The 16,559-nt window shown below is 32.0% G+C and overlaps 1 long non-coding RNA gene across 1 annotated transcript in view; it reads left to right on the top strand.

Annotated features, from left to right (window-relative positions):
- The window catches only part of LOC141372503 (uncharacterized), a 126,350-nt gene that overhangs the window by 58,840 nt on the left and 50,951 nt on the right, over positions 1-16,559 (top strand). Inside the window, exon 3 of the long non-coding RNA XR_012377767.1 lies at positions 2,473-2,570. This is a non-coding gene — a long non-coding RNA (uncharacterized lncRNA). The remainder of the gene's footprint in view (positions 1-2,472; positions 2,571-16,559) is intronic.

Raw genomic sequence — 16,559 nt, 5'->3', positions numbered from 1 at the left:
GGGTACGTGCACCCCAATTTTGATAGAAGCAATGTCCACAATAACCAAACTGTGGAAAGAGCCAAGATGTCCATCAACAGATGCAGTCAAATGCTCTACCACTGAGCTATAGCCCCACGCCTCCATTAACAGATGAATGGATAAAGAAGAAGTGGTATATATACACAATGGAATATTATGCAGCCATCAAAAGGAATGACATCCTGCCATTTGCAACGACGTGGATAGAACTCGAGCATGTTATGCTGAGTGAAATAAGTCAATCAGAGAAAGACATGTATCATATGACCTCACTGATATGAGGAATTCTTAATCACAGGAAACAAACTGAGGGTTGCTGGAGTGGTGGGGGGTGGGAGGGATGGGGTGGCTGGGTGATAGACATTGGTTAGGGTATGTGCTATGGTGAGTGCTGTGAATTGTGCAAGACTGTTGAATCACAGATCTGTACTTCTGAAACAAATAATGCAATATATGTTAAAAAAAAAAAAAAAAGAAGAAGAAGAAGTTAGCAGGACGGGAAGAATGAAGGGGAGTAATTTGGAGGGGGAGACGAACCATGAGAGATGATGGACTCTGAAAAATAAACTGAGGCTTCTAGAGGGGAGGAGATGTGGGAATGGGTTAACCTGGTGATGGGTATTAAAGAGGGCAAGTTCTGCGTGGAGCACTGGGTGTTATGCACAAACAATGTATCATGGAACACTACATCAAAAACTAATGATGTAATGTATGGTGATTAACATAAAAATAAAAAAATTTTAAAAAGATATATGACTTTCTTTTAAACATACAATAATGGAGAACTGGGACATGCCAGAAATATTCATTTATATTCATAAATGTAATTACTTTGTGAAAAACAGACAAGATAGCATTTCTGGTAAAAAACATGATTTATCTGCAGGCATATTTGAAACAGAGAATGTGTTTTATCATCTGACTTTAAGAGTGTTGATAACAGCTATCATTTATTGAGTGGTTACTTGATGCCTAGCAGTGTGACAAGTGCTTACATGTATATTAATTAGTCAGGATATGCTACTTGGCATAAAAAAAATGTAAAACTCTATGACTTATCATAAATGTTTTGGCTCATTCACATCATAATAAAATAATTTTGGGAGGAAGATGGCAGGGAAGGGGATTCTGCTTCACGTGTTCATTCAGGGACCCAAATTCCTTCCATGTTGTAGTATTTCATCATCTTTAGCATGTAACTCCCAAGTTTTCCAGTGATGGGAAAAGAAGAAAGTAGAGAAAGCATACTCTCTCCTCGGCCCAGTAGTGATAGACCTCACTTATATACATGTTCGATGACAAGAACTAATCATCTGACCTTAGCTGCACATAAAGAATCAAATAATCATATTTTAAAAACTTGTCCAAGAAAAGAAAGCATGTTTGTTGAGTATCTGAAATCTGCCACACATGTGAGCAAACTCATGTAATATCTCATAACATTCTTACAGTTATGTTATGCACAGACAGTAGATATCCCCCCCAAAGGCTAAAAAACAGCTGAAAGCTACAATGCTTGTAAATCCATGATAGAATTATACTTTGCAAGATAAGTTAGCCATAAAGTAAAAATCCAATAACAGAAAAACTGACTAGTCAGTTCAAAACAATTGTGAAAAAAAATTAACAAATGCTTGAGTTGGTCTGATGATCTGTTTCACAAAAGAAGTTCATGAAATTTCATTAGGAGTCATCACTTTGGAGTATTTAACTTCTCCACTTGGAAAGGACTGTCTAGATACATTTCCAAAAATGTATCAGTGCAATATAATGATATCTCAATAGCTCTTAATCGTTGTAGATCCAATGCCCTCTTTTTATAATAAATATTTTACAAAATCCCATTTACTAAGCTGAAAGTTAATTAACAAATAATCTAAACTGCATATATGTGTATATTTTTAAAAATTAAATCAATGATAGAATAAAAAGAGAAACTTAAAAAGTAATGTATAATTAAATACTATACAATTCAACTTGTAAAATCTTAGCACAAATATAATGAAAACTGAAGTTATTAGATGTCTGCATCCACATATAAAAAAAGTTTGGATGTAAAAATATAATATTTCATTTAAATAAGCATTTCAAACACATTCTCTTTCCACTTGCCATTCTCTAATAAATATCAAATAAGTATTTTGCGTAGCAACAAGAGCAGCATTGCTATCTGTGATGGTTATTTTTATGTATTGCTTAGCTAGGACAGAATGTGTCCAGATATTTAGTCAAAAATAATTCTGTTGGTTTCTGTGAAACTGTTTTCAGAGGAGATTAAATTGAAATTGATGGAGACTATGTAAAGCAACACTGCCCTCCATAATGGGTGGGAGACTTATCTAATCAATTGAAGGAAAGTTAGAACAAAAAGACTGGCTTCCCTGGAACAAGAGAGAATTTTTCCATTGTATTGCTTTTGGACTTCTATAACATTGGTTCTTGGTTCTACAGGAGTCAGCCTTCAGACTCAAGCTGGAACATCACCTCTGCTGGATCTCTAGTCTGCCAGCCTACCCTACAGATGTGGACTTGTCAGTTTCCATAATCATGTAAGCCAATTCCATCTAATAAATCTCATTTTGTATATGCATACTCACATCCCATTGGTTCTCTTCTCTAGAGAACCCTGACTAATACACCACTGGTGATAAAGTTTTCATAATTGTGAACTACTTATTTAAACACCTAGATCAAAATAAAATTATTGTCTCATTTTATTACTGACAAATTTGGAATATATTAAAATGATGCAACAACATTTTGTCAGTATATGGAAAATGGAAATTATTGTCCTAGATATTTATAAGTTTATAACCTATAGGAATTGACAATGAGCTAGAAATTAATGCAGCCCAAGGGACAATCATTGATTTTAGTGAGACTTTTCCATACATTGAAATAAATTCAGCTTGCATAGGTTTTGTCCCCCATTATTCTAGGTGCCCAGTTCAACCCCTTCACTGTTTTACACACACACACACACACACACACACACACACACACTGAGAAGGTGTCATAAGAGGACTGAACAGAATTATTTTCCATACTTAAGACTTCCTTGAGAGCACTTGCTTGTTCCTCAAATATCTCTCCTAATGGAAATTATGGGTACTGTAAGAGCCACTATTTGAATACTAGCTCTGCAACTTAAAAGCAATAATAATATTAAAATGCTAATACTGCTAATAAAAATGATTCTGTTACTGATTTTATAACCTTAGGTAGGTCAGCCTCTCTGGAATTGTATTCTGTCATATTTAATTTTTGGTGTATGATCATTAAAAATGAGACCTGAAGTTCCATCCACTTATACGCAATAAATCATGGATCACTACATCAAAAACTAATGATGTAATGTTTGGTGATTAACATAACATGATAAAAAAAAATGAGACCTGAAGAGTCTTTTGATGAGCTGATGATAAAGTCTTGGTGAAATCCTGAGCCAGTCAGGCACATTTACTCATATATCCTATTTGTAAACATCATCACCCTTATGAGGTATTATGGCAATATATCTCAAATTTAAATATGTTCTATGCCAGCCATGTTAGGAATTATGAATCTATAAAATACAACTCCCTATCATTATACTAGAAATTCAGAACTCTCTTCTACATGAAGCCACTGAGTTGAGAGGTGACATCCTCTAACATCTTTTTGGATAAGGTTTATTATAAAAGCTTAGAAATATTTCAGCTTCATTTGTAGAAATAACACTACTGAATATATATATATATATATAAAGAAAACACATATTTATTATAAATATTCAGCATCTGTGTACATTTTTTAGTTAAATTGGACTTGTCATTGAGGGATATAATCTGTTTATGAATTGTAATTTTTAGCCTTGATATTACATGATGGCTAGTATCTAATACACTTTGAGAAGTTCTAACAGAATTTGTAAGTTACTATGTCATCTTTTGCTTCAGAAAGTGTTAACAATTTTGGAATGTTTAGGACAAGTGAAAATCAATTTTTTTTCATACCTAAAAGTAAAAGCTATTCACACCATGATATTCAGTACTTCCAATCATTCTTAAGTGTATGGTAAAGAAAAGCACTTATAACACATTGATCAACTGATGGAAAGAGCTAAAATGGGAGAAATGTTGATTTCCTATCTACTAAGACTCAGCAAAGATTTTGCTAACTTTCCTTTCAGATACATTTGACATATAGTAAAGCAATAATGTTTATTAATGTATATTAATAATGCTTTAAAGGTATTAAAACAGGATATCTTGGTGTTGTATAAACAAATAAAGAAAAGTAGTTTAGATATCTTTAAATGTAAGATAAATATTAAATATTATAAAGATATACTACTGATACTAAGCATCTGTTTCTCACCAGCATGTGGAATATAAAGAATTTGTTTTTCTTGGTATTATCATTGCTTTTTACTATTCTTGCAGAAGAGTAATCTAAGATCAAAATTTAAAAATACAGCCTGCTTAATAGATATTTTCTTTTAGCATCTCAGAAAGCGGCTTGCCACTCCACTACAACAAAATATTAATAAAATTACTGTCGCCAATGGTCAAATAAGTTTTGAGAATTCTATTAATTCAATTACAGATATGAAGACTACCATGTAATGTTATTCTTTAACTTTTATTTTAAGTGAGTTAGGGGAAGGTGATTTTGGTCTCAAAAAACTCATCATCTTAGAATTTTATGCTATTTCCTAAAATAATGTTTATAAGTAGTTTTCTCAAAGCCTACTTGCTCCACAATAAAAGTCTTATATACTGAGATGTTCTTTCTGATACTTTGATTATATGAAGAAGGAAACAAAGGAGAGACAATTTCCCTTATCTATTCACATATCTATATCATTAACATTGCTCTTGAAAATAAATAATTAAATGACATTTAAAAATTTTTGTATAATTTTTTTCCATTATAAACCATCTTTATTTTTATTTTTGAATGACACTTTCAGGCATTATTGTATGTCAATAATATTGACATACAACATTATTTTAATTTCAGGCGTACAACATACTGATCTGATATTAGTGCATGTTGTGAAATGATCACTACAATAAGTCCAGTTAACATCTGTCACCATAAACAATTACAGATCTTTTTCCTTGTGAAGACAACTTTTAAGATTTAAAAGCTTCATGTAATTTTGATGTTCTGTGAAAATATTAATGAGAGGAAGCCAGTGTCAGTGACATAAAGTAACACTATAAAACCACTTTTGACATCATTGTAATCTACTGTTTTGGACGTTTACTCATGTTAAACCATTAGCTTTAATAAAGTTGATTATAGTATTTCTATTTGTAGTTCATACTTAAAGCAGAAATTATCAGTTTTCATCAAAGGAGCTTAATATTTGACTGCTGAAGCCTATGAGAGTAAATATCCTAAAGGATTTTCAAAACCAAAGCAAAGCCAGATAGTAAAGCCATTATGTCACAGAGATGTCGACTGTAACATAAACCCAAATCCATGGGGCAAAGCACGGGTGAAGTTGTCAGGCAATATTTTGTAGAGTGGTAGAAGAAATGGAAACATACAAATTCCTGAAGCAGAAATGTGGCAATCAACATAGGTGGCATGAAGTTTGAGAGTCATGGCAGAGGATCTAGATCTGATTCAATAAAAAAGTTCCTGAGACTTCCCTGGATAAGGTTTATCACAAATTTCTTAATGAAGAGAAACTAGTAACTCATGTTAGAATACCCTTAGCAATTTTTAAATTTTCTATTTAAACATTCTAGTATAGTAGTGTTTATCTCATGACTTCAGATAGTCATTTCTAACCATTAAAAAAAAATCAATTGCAAGTGTTAAAAACAACAGGTCCAGAATGGAGTCGCTTATGCTAAGCCCCATTTTAACAAAGTAAGACTTAGAGTTTCAGCTCTCCTGGAAATGTAATCTTACACTGGTCAGCCAATTAGGAATCTCCTGATCAGCACTAGTTAGGTAATCTGCTTGATAGACCCTCGTCATCCCCTATAAGAATAACCAACCTGCTTCTTGCCTACTATAATTCCTTGTTCCTCTTCCCTTCTGCCTCTAAAAGTCTTCTATTTTGTACAGCCCCTTGAGCATCTTTTTATCTGCTAGATTGGATGGTTCCCAATTTGAATTGATTTTTGCTAAAATAAACACTTTAAAATTTTTAATATGCTTCAATTTATCTTTTAACACAGAATTTTTTGTTGTTGTTGTTAGATATGGATTTCAGAAGCCTGAGGACTATCCTATCAGTCAAGACACCAGTTCTTAGTCTGGTTAAAACTACAAATGCCTTAGCAAGTTTAAGTGCAGGAAGATTTATTTCTGATATTTGGTAAACACGTAGTTACATTAATCAGTGTTAACTCCTGTCAGACAAAAATCATGTGAATTAATCTGCATATATTCCAATTTACTAATAATTTTCTCAAAAACCATAAAGCTGGGTATACTGAAGCCATTTTATTTTCATTAGATGCTTTACCTTTTAAAGTATTCCTGTATACTTTAGAAATAACCTTTGGAACAATTATACATGAAGCCTTTCATTGAGGAAATGTGACAGCTATGTCCCTTCAGATACCAAGGTCAAAACAATTTCCATTTTGTCAAATATGCTAAATTTTTCACAAAATGCCTTACATCATTCATTGATGCATCCTTCATTTATAAGGAGTTTTTGACCACCTGATATGTGTTAAATACCGTGTTAGGTTCTAGAAATACAATAAAAGCCATCACTTGCCTGATGTCACACTATAATATATACCAAAAGTATATAGTCCTAGCAGAGGAAAACTTCATGGTGAGATGGTTGAAAGAAGGTACTTTGGTCTGCATTGCCAAAATTCAGAATTCGGACAGAATTCGTGATCCCAAGAAGAAATTCAACTGTTAAAGAATAAATCTATGTGAGTATGTACTACTTAAATCCTATCCCTAGTACATGCACACATCCCAGAGCTCCTACTTGGTACCGTGCCTCAGAGAGTAGAACAACTTTGCTCAGAAACAGGCAGAAGAAGGAATAGGTATATGATTTAGGTTCCCACTTAAGACCTTCAGAAGTACTCCCATAAAAGCGCCCTTTAAGTTTGTGAGGCTCTGTCACAGCACTTACACTACCTAGAAGCAAAGAAAATGTAATCTGTTCTTTCCTTTTAAAGGTCCAGAATCCCATTCTCCATAAAAACCAGATTAATTTTTCTATATCTACAATTAAATGACATAGTTGCTTGAACACAGAATCAAGAATATAGAAATAACTTGGTGCAGAGCATGAATTCAGTGTGTGTGTGTTTGTGCGTGTATGTGTGAGTGTGTGTGGCAAGGGAGGTATGACTTTCCCATATCTGAGTATACTCCCTAACTTTCAAGTTTTCTACCCCTACCTTCCACTCCCCAGCTTTTAAGAAACAAGGGAAAAAAAGAAAGAAAGAAAGGAAAAGGTAAACAGGTGGCAGAAACTAAAGTCCTGAAAGTATGGAGGTAAATAATGCAAGGTAGACCTCTTGCTCCATTGAAATGAAGAGCAAATCGAAACTTAAAAAAAACAAAAAAACAAGTTTTGAAGTGATCAAAATACCTTTTGATCCAGCTATATATCTTTTAATATTTGAATCCTTGACACAAAGCACAATATTTATAACTAAAGCACTTAAGCAAATAGGGGCGCCTGGGTGGCTCAGTTGGTTAAGTGTCTAACTCTGGCTCAGGTTATGATCTCATGTATCATGGGATCCAGGCCCATCTCGGGTCCCATGATCAGTGGGGATTCTCTTGAAGATTCTCTCTCTCTCCACCTCCCCACACTCATGCACAGGCATGCACACACACACACACTCTCTCGCTCTCTCTCTAAAATAAACAAATAAGCCTTAAAAAAAACCACTTTATGCAAATAGTGTAAAATATGTAACTTATAGCTTGTAACATTATGCAGTGGCAACAGTAGGGCTGTGGTTGAGAATAGGACCTCTGAACAAGGCTGTCTGGGATCAAATTCTGGTTCTGAGTGACCTAGAGCAAATCTCTCTCTCTGTTGGTTTCCTTAGCTCTAACTTGAGAATCAGAGAAGAACTATATCACAGAGTTGTCATAAAAATGTATACATGTCAGTTTGTATAAATTTCTTATAAGAAAACATGATAAATAGTAGCCATTTAAGAAACATCAGCCATATTATATACAACAGCTCTTTAAGCACTCTACCAGGTGATACCTTTAAGTAATTAGAGTAAAATCTAAAGATCAATAGCATATTTTGTCTTATTATAGGAATAAAAAAAGGAAGAAATTCATTGGAAGATGATGGAAAGAGTCCCATATTTTGAAGCATTATAACTCTAATGTTCTTCAAAATAACTTAAAATTGAGATATTGTATTATAGGGAAAAATTATATTTGTTAAATACAAATCTCTTACCCAGAGGAGTTTAGGATTAATGTTGATTTGATTCATTTACTTACAAAGAATCAAATAAAAAATAAGTGGGAAACTATTAATCTCCCATTATTCAATCAGCAACCGTGCCCTTAATGCTTCAATGACATCAATAAGTGAAAAACAGTTTCAAGTAGAGATTTTTTAAAAACCTCAACTTTGTAACTAATGTGAGGTCAAAAAGTTTCTATTATTTGGTTCTGAGAGTAAATATAAATTAGGCTATCATTGAATTTTAGGGATCAAAAAAGGCAAAGATATAAGAGGTCATCTGTTTTTCCTTTCTATAAATTTCTTTCTACCAGATTTTTTCCCATCCATTTTCAGACATCCCACCCAGCATTTCTAAAATTTCCCAGGGGAAATAATATGGACTTAAATTACAGGCAAACAACAGTTCTCATGTCTGGTAACTTTTTGGATAGCACAGTAGAGGGGGTGGTATGATACCATAGAATGCCTTGGGATAAAGAAAATGGAAAAATAAATTCAGATTTCCTTTTTTTAACCATTAACATTCTAGATAAAAATCACACAAGCTGATGAAAGTTGCAATCACGCATGATGAATTCATCTACAATTTCCCACATTTATCTACATTATTTTTGAGGCCCCAGTAAAATACAACACGATTAACTGGTGGTTTAGAACAACTTCCCATCACAGATTTCCATTTGAAACAGGTCTATGTTGTGTTTCAAGGAAGAATTGTCCATCCATATGTTAAAACACATTCAAACCTCATGTGATTATTCTGATCTAAACTATTCCTGGAAAGATAAAAGGAACAGCATTTCACAGTATCAATATATTGGCTCTCCTCATGTTTCTTTATGAGATGGAACTGACATGCACAGGAATATCTGAGACCTACCTCTGCAGATTTAAAATTCAGTAGCCAACACTCTCAAAGATGAGGAATCAATTTCATTATTCTTTTTAATTCTCTAGTACATTCCAAACAACAATTCCCTGACCTTACAAATATTCTCACAAACAAAGTTGTTCAGTCAAGCTGCACAATGCAACTCCTTTGCTCTCCCCCTCATCTATCAATGCCAGCATTAATTTATTCATTGCATTTATACTTCTTGGAACTCTAATTTGTCTAGACCTTTTTGTTACTCTTGTGATAAAAAATGAATAGAGAATTCTCAGTTAGTGCATATTTATGCAGGATTTTAAAGTAGCATATTTTGATTTATAACCAAAGCCACAGAAAACATCTTTTAAAATGAAAAGATAAAGCAGTCTTTTCAATATTTGGACTATTTGAATGAATGGCTATATTGAACTTGCAGTTAAAATTGTTTCTTATTATGGCTGATAAAAATGGGCCAGAAACTGCTTCTTTCCTTAATTCACAAGACTGCTGTAAAAATAAGAAGTTGTAATATATGTAAAAAGCACTTTGAAAATCATAAAACACTCTATGCATGGAAGGCATAGCCATTACTATTAATAAACATATGATCCACTTCTAGGAGTGTCCAATGAGAACAGGAGAAAGCAAGAGCTAAAATTAAAAGAAATGGACATACATCCACCCTCCAGAATGAGCAACATGCATATTGCAGCCTTTCCCTATGATAGAAAGAAAATTTTTCTCTCTCTGTGGATAGCACTTTATTCTGCATCCCATTGTCAGCACTGTAGTTAGCACCATTTATGTATGCAATCACTTCCTTCCCGTTTGACTTATTCTATAAGACACTATTCTAGATAACATAGTGAATATCAAGATATCTGAGATACAGCTGAAGTTATCAAGCTACTAAAATATGTTAAAAGTTGATAAGCCATATACACAAACAACATAATACAGGAAAACAAACTTTCATTTGTTTGTTTTTGTTTGTATTGTTCCTTGGAGAAGGAGAAGCTTGATTTTTCAAGGGAAGTTATGCAGGTAGAGGCCATCTAGGGGCAGGAATTTGCCAGCTTTTTCAAGAATTAGTGAAGCCTGGTTTCTTAGAGAAAAAGTGTTAGAACAGAAGTCTGAAAACCAAGCTATGCATATGTCTTACATACATGTACAGATTCCAGAAGCCAACTCACGTGCTATGCCATGCACCAGCAAACAAATGTGTCAGGATACTTCCCCAAGGAAGTACATTTCTCTGCGAATATTCTTCCCTTCCTAGGAATTACTACGGACTTCTTAAAGCAGGTTATAAAATGTAGGACTACAAGCATGTGCTCGATTTCCTATGAACTTCTTCACCAAATCACCACAATTCTAAAACAATAAAACAAAAAAATACAATTTAAATTTTTAACATAACATGAACTTTCAAAGCTAGATCAGAAACAAAGGAAAAAAGAAAAGAAACAAAATAATTATAAAAGATGTATATTTTATGATACAATTCTTAATTGAGTAAGATATATTTTCTGACATGCTTTTAATATCTTTTTTAATTAAAAAATTGTTGAGACAATGAAAATCAGGGAAAATATTCGCAGCATATATGATAAATAATAGGTTATATGCACTATGCATTATTTTTACAAGTGTCTAATAAAATACTAAAAAATACTAAAGACTTGGTAGAAAACTGAATACAGTTTATGACTAGTATACAGATAGACCAACCAAATAAGCACTATTGAAAAAAATGCAAAATAATTGAGGTATAATGTACTCCTTTTTTGATATTTGAGTGAAATTAAAAAGAATGATAACACATTATCACAGTAAAAAGAATGATAACACTTTATCACTGATAAAGGTGGGGGGAAAAGAACACTCTACATTTCTGTAGGAGTTGTGAATTGCTACAGTTTTTTGAGAAAATAATCTGTTAATACCTGTACAAATGGAAACTGTTCTCAAATCTTGCATTCCTTCTTCTAGAAATCAAGCTAATGGAATTAAAAGCAGCATTACTTAGGCTATATGTAAAATAATGTCTGCCACCACAATTTTGTATTTGGGAAATGTTGGAAACCACTTGAAAGTTTGGTAATACTAAAATATTTGAATAGGTTTTGAAAGATTATACCAATATTGAATAAAATAGGTTGCATTTGTAGTTATCGTCTCTAATACATATCCATATATCCATGATATAAAATTATTTGGAAGAAATGTTGAAGCAAATTGCTGAATATGCATTTACATCTTAATGTGTATAATATAATCTTTTATTTTTCTCTATTTTTTGATAATGCACACACACAAAATTCTATACACCTGAAAATGTGTGTTTTATGACTCCATAAGCTTGGAAGAAGTTGTAAAGCAATATACAGTAGCTGTTACAATTAATAGAACTGGGAAAATACAACAAGGAGAAATAGGTGTTTGGCTACAATCAAAAACAAAAGCAAATTAATTAGAAATAGAAAACAAAATCCTATATTTAAACAATATTGGATATGTGAAATTTAAAATTAATTTAAAATTTAAAAATGAATATGTGCCAAAATTAAAACAATAAGACCAATTAAAAACAGATTAGGTTATGAGAAGTTAAAAATTTAGGGTTTTAGGTTTCTGTGATTATCAAAACAAACTCTTTGGCAACTACCAATTTATAGGTCTTTGCTATATGTTGGAATAACTTTGGATAGGACATTTCTCCCTTTAATGTCAAGTTTTTCTTGGATAGAAAGTATATGTATTTACATGCTTTCCTTTCTTTTTTATTGTGTTTTATGTTTTCAAAAGTTTTAGAAGATATATTATAGGAGCTTGATATATTTTCCAAAAGCAATGCTATGTTCAAATAAACAAAATATCTCAATAAGAAAAATTAAAAATCAGGCTAATTTTAAATAATAGCAAAATATTGATTTTTCGAGTATTTCTATAATACATTTTTAGAGTATTTCTAAATTCTAAATATTTAGAATTTTTTTTTCATCTTATCTAAAACTTACATGTAGCATTGACCCACAATACAGTTTAATGGCTAAAATGGTTTAATAATCTTTAGGATACAAATTAGTATATGTTTTTGTAGGAGTTATATAAATTCCTGTGTATATTATAGCTTCTTGAAGGTATGCAAATTCGTTGGGAAGTCCTCATTTTAATTGAGGCTGAATCTATGCAGAACAAACTAAGTGTAATCTGTAACTATCTTGTTTATAGATGAAGACAAACTGATCATTTATAGGCCAAAATACCTATTCATATCCCTGATGATCAAACTGGTTATATCATCACCTAATCTCAGTTTCATTCTGTGGTATTTATTTATTAATAACAATCCTTCCATTTTGAAAGTTTCTTGAATGAATAGATATGTTTTAAAAGAAAAAGATAAAAAACTTAGAACTAGTATTTCCCTGGGGGCTACCATATCACTTTTCCTCTCACAGAGGAAACTCAACTCACAATTTCTGATTAGAAAAAAATTCTGTGAGATTTCCCGGTAGAAAAAAGATCGTGCCTTGGGGAAAAGTCCCTAGTCAATGTGAAAAACCATAAGGAAGAGAATGTTCTCTCTGGAAATTTAAAACAGCTTTCAGGGAAAAAATGGAAAAGCTTACTCTATTTGACACAGAAATTCATAAGGAAAGGGAAAATCTGATGTTCTGAAGAGATTTTCAAATTATATAATTATTTCTAGGACCTTTGAAGATTTATCTTTTAAAGAGAAATAGAGCAATGATGAATTTTAATTACTCTTTTTAGAGATTGTGGCTAAAGATATAAAATATATATATAGAGAGAAAGAGATTATTTTTTATTACAAATAATTAACGTGAAAAACAATCAAATCATGAAATTGGGAATTCATTTTTATTAAATTGAATACATTATGGAATGTATATTTTAAAAGTAATATTCACTTTTCTTTTTGTTTCCCTTGCTATAATCCATGAATATAATTAATAATTCTGTTACTCTTAGAGTCTAGTGCCTTGATCTAGAAAATGAATCATTTAAAAAGAGGAAAACCCCAGGGAAATGTAAGTGTAAATTGTTTCTCTACTCCCCGGCTAAGATGGTTTAAACATTTTAGATTAGCATATATTGCTGGTAGGTTACATAAATTCCTGTGGGTATATTAGCTTCCAAATTTTCTTGACTGGGCCTAAGCCATATTTGAAATGTTATGAGAAACGGAATTATTCCTCAAGATGGCAATTTCATTATCCTGTTCCACAAATGGGGAAATAGGGATTCCTGAACAAGCTCATTGAAGGGTGGTGATAAGGATTTGGAATTACAATCAAGAACACAATCTATGTTTTCCAGCTTAGACAGGAAAACTTATACAACTGGAAGGGACAGCTTAAATAGCTTTCTTTTTTTTTTTTTTAAAGATTTTATTTATTTATTTGAGAGAGCGAGAGAGAGAGAGAGCACATGAGAGGGAGGAGGGTCAGAGGGAGAAGCAGACTCCCTGCTGAGCAGGGAGCCCGATGCGGGACTCGATCCTGGGACTCCAGGATCATGACCTGAGCCGAAGGCAGTCGCTTAACCAACTGAGCCACCCAGGCGCCCTAAATAGCTTTCTTTAAGAACACAGAATTATACATTAAAATCAAGTACGAAAATACCTTTTTAAATTGCAATGTGAAAGTAAATTACAGTAATTTTTAGATTTTAAAAAGCAGATGACTACCACAAACTTCAAAAATATCCAGAAATAACATAATACCTTTGTCTGTATTAACTTTGTCTTTTTATAGGACATGATAACAGAAAAATCAATCAGACTTTCCTCTATCTTGGTCTGTTTAGAAGGGTGTGAGGGCTCAGGAGTACTCATGGCTGGGATGGCCAAAGGTCATAGGAATGTTAAAACTTTTCTGCTGTGCACAGCATCAAATTGTGTGGGTATTAGGTCAATGCCCATACATGGCTATGTGAACCATATAAATATATAACTAAAATTCCATACCAACAGTTTATACTCAACTTTCTCTTAATACCCTAAATGCCAGTATAATGCAGTGCTATCAGACACCAGGAGGAGTGTGATGGACAGGAAGTTTAGAGTGGAAAGAGACAAAAATCTTATTCATTTGCTGTTAAAATTATTTTACTTTTGCAAATTTCATGAAAAAAGTAATCATAAAAGCATATTGTAAGACCAAATCGTAAGCTTCATTAACTTCAAAGTAATCAAGCTTATTACTTTTGGTTCTATTGATTAGAACATTTTGAAAAGATCCTTAAGCAGATGCTGTGCTGTAAAATAAATAACAGTCACAGGGAACAATTCTTCTGGAAAATATGGAATAGACCTAGTAGTTAAATATTCTCTCTTCCCATATCCCTGTATGCTTTCTTATTTGTTACAACCTTAAACTTTTGGTTTGAAAATAAGTTCATTGTATGATAATTTATATATCAATCTACCAATTATACAAGAACAGATGTGTGCAAGATTGGGTGACCTTTCAACAACTTCCCATACATATACCAACTTACCTTAAGTTGAAAATCATTGTAGATAAATATAAAGGTACAGGAATTGATATGGACACAAATTAGATTACAATAAAGCTAGAGAGACAGTGATGGTAGAAACAATAGAGAGATATGAAAAGTATAGGCATAATGTTTTTAAGTCACTGTGGTATTACCTTTGCTTTTACCTGGAATCATTATTTCAAACAGTAGGGATTTTTTTTCCCTCCATTTGTTATTGTTGTTGTAATCCTTAAGTCACATTCCTAAACATATCCAGAATATTTATGTTGTCCACTTACAATACAGTTTGTAACTGCCAGTTATAAATAGCAAATCAAGTCCCTAGAATTTTTACTTCACCAGGTAGGTAGTGTTAAAAGCCCTAGTATATTTTTGAATACATGAGTAAATTTTAGGGATTTTATGTATTTAGGATCATTTTTAAAAGTCATCAAATTGATTTCTTATTAGGATTTCAATTCTCAGCAGGGATGGAGCTAATGGACTACTCAGATACTTACCTTGCAATTACCTCAAATTCACGTTAATGACATCTTTGGCAAATACAAACTCCTCCAAATGTATTTTTAAGTAACATTTTCCTGTAAGTTCTGATGATCTTTAATATATTAAACCATTTAAAAAAATAAATGTCAGTAGTTTTCCTTACACAGATAATGCTACACATAGCATCAAGTTCAAAAATACAAGAATTTATAAAATACAAATATTCTCTTCAGATCATCTTCACTTAATTATTAATAGTTAATTAATAATTGACTATTGCTAGTAATATCATGTTTGCTTTTTCAACTATATTTCCCATATTTTGAAACAAGAGGTATGAAACAATATAAATATTGTGGCATCTTGTTCTTTTTTTTCATTTATATTAGAGATATTTTTACCTTCATAATCTTGGTAATTTTTATAAGAATATGTATGCCACTTTACAATGTAAAAAAGAAAAAAATCGTATTTTGAATTTCACTTTACGCATTGGATCTTCTAAATTAATTTATTTATTAGTAAGATCTCTCTACTGATGATATTATCCCTACTATTAAGGGATAGTATCTAAAAGAAGATTTGCCCTGTTTTTTAGTTTTTCATCACTTTCTACCATATTATTTTGGCCTAGCAATTCAAATAATCTTTGAAAGAGAACATGGTATTTCTTTATTTAAACAAGATAGCCCTTGTTTTATAGGTGGCTTTTTTAATTGTGGCAGCTCTTAATGCCTCTTAATTTTTGACTTTGGAAACTAGTGTCTCTCACAAAATTAACAAAATAGTAATTTATGTTGTGTTATTTAAACTAATAGTTATATTCACAGGTTTAGGAAGTTAGTATGGAGAAAAAAGTTATTGTGCCTGGTAGAAAATGTTTATACCTGCATGCCCAGTTTGCACATAAAAATTTGCATGCGTGTATATAAGTAATCAACTATCAAAGCCAATTACTTTTAGAAAATTAAGTGAGTCATTACCTTCCAGAATTATTTATTCTACATAAGACCCCCAGTAATAAGAGATTTAGTTGCACAAATTCACAAATTTTAACTTTATCTGATCTAAGAAGAAATAAACTGATGATTTAAAATTAGATTTTTTTTAATCTAATCTAAAATTAGATTTTTTTAAAATTTTTTATTGTTATGTTAATCACCATATATTACCATATATTACATCATTTGTTTTGGTGTAGTGTTCCAGGATTCATTGTTTGTT

Source organism: Callorhinus ursinus, unplaced genomic scaffold, assembly GCF_003265705.2.
Source record: "Callorhinus ursinus isolate GAN/ISIS: 27379988/994484 unplaced genomic scaffold, GSC_fseal_2.0 scaffold4, whole genome shotgun sequence".
Taxonomy (NCBI): Eukaryota; Metazoa; Chordata; class Mammalia; order Carnivora; family Otariidae; genus Callorhinus; species Callorhinus ursinus.
This window is presented reverse-complemented; position numbering and strand designations above follow the sequence as displayed.